Below are 4,399 nucleotides of genomic sequence, written 5' to 3'. Positions count from 1 at the left end.
CCTTCATATGACCGTTTAAAAGATTCACCCTGGAAAGGAAGGTACACTTGAATGGAAGATTACATAATCATTTGTTTCTTCGTGTCCCTCCAGGAAACTTTAGAAATTTCATTTGTAATCTTCCTATCTAATGCATTGTGCTTTGTTGTTCCAAAAGAAAAATCCAGGGTGTCTCATTAGTTCTGTCAACTTTACTATGTGCCATTTAGTTAAATGTAAATTTTCTTTAAAAAAAAAAGGTGGGGGGGTGCATGACATTCTAGGGGCAACATGGGTTGCTTGGTGTGAAACATTAGCTGGAGTGGAAAACTCTGACCGTCCCTTGAAGTCCCTTGAGGACGTAGTCTTGATGGCTCCACTAAAAAAAAAAAAAAAGTGAGCTGCTCATTCATCTGAGAAAACAAACGACTGAGACATTCACTAACCCAGGCACAGTGCCCTATGTGTTCTCTAACACGGGCACCTGGCCTTCCTAAAGGAAAACAAGTGAAACTTCTAGGTATGTAGAGACGTGTTTACTTTCTGCTGTAAAATAAGGAAGAAAAGTTTATCTATACTGCCATCACCCAAATGTGACTACTACCCCTTTTTACCAATTTGTTTGGGAAAGAGCACGATAACTTTCCATTAGTCTAACCAGCAGATATTTGTTATCTATATGTCAGAGGTAAATCCCTTTCTATAAGGTCAGAGGCCATGACACAAGCAACAGAAATGAGCTCACAGAATCCCTGGTTTCAAATATAAGTAAACTCAAGAGCGTCCCTGGTTACAGAAGTGAGCTCATGCCTAGTTACGGAAGTGACCTCATAGCGTCCCTGGTTACAGGAGTGTGCTCAGAGAATCCCTGGTTACAGAAGCAAGCTCACTCACAGTGGCAGCTGTTGAAGTGCGGGGCCACGGTCGACATGTTCCAGGGCATGGACGGCCACTCTGGCGGGTTGGGCTCCAGATCCATGAAGCCACCAGGAGGAGAATCGAGTGATCTTTTTGGAAGTCTAGAAGAACGCATTCCTTCAACACGCAAACCAAATAGGATGGCATCCAATATTTTTGGACCACCTGAAGAGCCTAAAAATATACCCAAGAGGACAAATCCACCAGGGGGCAAAGGAAGTGGGATTTTTGATGAATCAACTCCTGTAAAAACTCGCCAACGTCTGAATCCACCCGGTGGGAAGACCAGTGACATATTTGGGTCCCCAATTACTGCCACTGCGCCCCTGGCACACCCAAACAAGCCCAAGGATCACGTTTTGCTGTGTGAAGGCGAAGACTCTAAATCTGACCTGAACGCGGTACGAAATGCCACACCCAGGGGAGAACATGCAAAGAAACCGGAGCCAAAACCTACAGTTGACAATCACGAGCCCAGACTGGGGCCAAGACCTCGCTCCCACAACAAAGTCCTGAACCCACCAGGAGGCAAATCCAGCATCTCCTTCTATTGAGAGGTTCCTGCTTTGCCTGTAACTAGATTGGACGACACTCAGAGACAGGGTATTGAGTGTTAGTGTTTCCTTTAACCCGAATGAGTTGGGGGTGGGAGAGGGTTTGTCATGCATGTGGGATTGGCTGCTCATAGGCCTTGCTGTCATTGGAAGAGCTGCCCCGAGGACTGTGCCTTCTAGACTGCCAAGATATAAATCTTCGGTGATAAACTGGGATGTTCTGCCTCCTCCTTCCTTGTTAGTTTGCTCTCTGTGAAACAGATCTGTAAAGTTGTGCGGAAGGCAGAAGAACTGGGACCCATTAGCAGAAGGATGCCAGGGTCTATCTTGTCCTTGGATCAGCAGTTTGCTGGTTGTTGAGCATCTAAGAATGGTTTGGTTGAGAAACAACCCAAACCACCTATTCCTTCACTGTAGGATAGAAGAGATGCAGAAACAGACACACTTAAAGACAAAGTAGAGGCTACATTAAGCCTTTCCTTTCAGGAAATGCCTGTCACTAAATGCTTCCACCTCTCAGATACCTCTGAACCCTAATGTCTCCTCCTCCCAATGTGTCACCTTATAGTATTGAAGCATACTTGCTCCGTTTGGTTGCAGTCAACAGTAAATCAACCCATTATTTTCAGTCCTGTACTGGGTGGAAGTTTAGGGGTTTTGTTTTTATTTTATTTAATCTTGTTTTATTTTTAATTCATCGATCCTCTGAGTTATCCCATGACCTCCTCCTAAAACCATGGCCAAGTCTGAGGTACAGTTGGCTTAACTTCTGGCATGCCAGTACTGCCTTTTGTTTATCTCATCAACCTTAGGCATAGGCCTTAGTGTTGCACCTGTGAGTGGATTCTCTCTGTTCATGGTTCTTCCCATACATACGGTCTCTGGCCTCTGCAGGGCCATCCATGTCCAGGTATTAGGTAGATTCCTGTTCTCCTATATTGCTTTGTTCCTGCAGTTGGAAGGAAAGTCTGCTGAAGGATGTTGGCTTGGCTTGGCTTCTTTACCAAAGTCTGGGAAGATGTCCTTAGTATTAGCTTCTTATAAATACCTGTGCACTGCCTCAACACTTCGAAAAGTGCTACACCAAAGGTGTTCTGTTACACCAAAGAACAAAAGCTGCCCCAGCTGCCTCTAGAAAGCTTTAGACTTCTTGAGCTTGCTCATACACAGTGTTCCTTTTACAATAATGTTACAACTGTCATATGACAGCAGAGGTAACTGGGTTTTATAGTCATGTCACTTCATCTATCAGGCAGATGTCCATCCTGGTCAGCCCTTGAAGGGCTCCTTGCTCCCCTTCTGATGTGCATCTGTGGAAAGGGCTTCTATGCAATGCTACTTTTGCTTCTCCCACCTACAGAGAGCTTCACAGCAGGTGCCAAAAATACCCTTAGTACATTTTGGAGAAGTGGCGATCCTGTGGTCACACTCACACCGACCTACGAGTGCCTGCAGGAGCCACCTGCAGATCTCTGCTTCCTACCAGGTCTGTTGAGGGATCTGCCTGTGGCTTTGTCAACCAAAGAGTTCCCCGCTTCAGCTGACCTGTATCCTGAAGCCAAGTAACATGTCTTATATGTATGTAATTCTCTAACAACTCAAAAGAGCTGTGGTTCAGTCACTGTGAGGATCTCATTTAGAATTCAGAGGACTTTTCCACTTAAGAAAATGTCATACCTGATGTTTGCTTTATTTAGCCCAGACACTAACTTCTTTAGCTTATAAGGAAATAATACGATGATAGAAATAAACCTTTTGTAGCTGTGCTCCTAAGTAGAAAATGACTTGTGAATTCCAAATTGGATTTGTCAAGAAGGAATCTAACATAAAGCTCCAAGCTCCACCTGCTGGCCTGGATGGCTGGGAGGATATGGGGACCTGTGACAATAACCTACAGCAGTGATTGCCTTCTTCATCTCTCCATCTTTCTATCTCTTCCACTACAACTGGACTCAAAGCCTAAATCTATAAATCAGTCCTTAGCTAAATCCAGTGGTATTCAATTTTCACCTGCATTAAGCCTTAAAACTTTTTAAAGTGCATTTGGTGCCAACATTTTTCTATTGCTATGTCTGAGCAAGAAACCTGTCCTTACATCATAATGCAACCTTGATAGGAATATTATGATATTTTTATGAGGCAAACGTGGTTAAAATTGTTTAATTAAACCTAGTAACCACAAAAAAAAAAAAATCCATGGTTGCAAGAGTGAGCTGAGAGCATCCCTGGTTACAGATGTGAGCTCAAAGCATCCCTGGTTACAGATGTGAGCTCAGAGCATCCCTAGGTACAGAAATGAGCTCAGAGCATCCCTGGCTATACAAGTGAACTCAGAGCAAAGATGCATTGACTCAAGCTATGTACATCCTCAGGGACAGTACCACACTGAGACTGAATCCTAGCATTCAATTTTCCAGTGTGCACAGGGCTCTGGGCAGGATTGTCAATTCCAGGGCAGTAGCTTAAAGGTTTTAAAGATCTAGGTCAAGGGGTACAGCTCACTGGGAAAGTGCTTGCCCACTGTGCACATGCAAGACTTTGGGCTCTATCACCTACCAGAGAAGGGAGAATCTTTTAAGCTCTCAAAACTAAATCAACTCAAAAAGCTCTATTCTGTTCTTATCAAGACATAAGCTTTTCAGGAAAAGGCCATATTTTTTTTCTTATTCTCCTATCATAGTAATCAAAGATTAGCAAGTCTGTGTTCAATCGATGTAAACATTTGAGTTCCCAAGGTTGTTATTTATAGGAATGTTTTCTTTAAACGCTACATCTCCCTGAGCCCCAGCAAAGAGTACTTAGAATTAGGTGAAGAGAAAGTTTCCATATAGGTGTTAGTGTAGCAGTCATGGTAAACATCACTCTGCTTAATTAAAAAGAAACCCTAACTTTCAAAAAACAAAAAAGAAAGAGAAAGGAGGAAGAAAGAAAGAGAGAGAGAGAGAGAG

At 43.4% G+C, this 4,399-nt stretch overlaps 1 pseudogene across 1 annotated transcript; it reads left to right on the top strand.

The window, feature by feature from the left end:
* The first annotated feature begins 844 nt into the window (after positions 1-844).
* Positions 845-1,657, top strand: LOC110303872 (annotated as a pseudogene). Its single transcript, XR_002378975.2, has one exon. The product of XR_002378975.2 is annotated as a jupiter microtubule associated homolog 2 pseudogene (transcript).
* The last annotated feature ends 2,742 nt before the right edge of the window (positions 1,658-4,399 follow it).

The sequence above is a fragment of the Mus caroli genome, chromosome 10, assembly GCF_900094665.2.
Source record: "Mus caroli chromosome 10, CAROLI_EIJ_v1.1, whole genome shotgun sequence".
In the NCBI taxonomy this organism is placed as follows: Eukaryota; Metazoa; Chordata; class Mammalia; order Rodentia; family Muridae; genus Mus; species Mus caroli.
The sequence above is the reverse complement of the archived record's forward strand: the minus strand, read 5'-3'. Positions and strand labels throughout refer to the sequence as shown.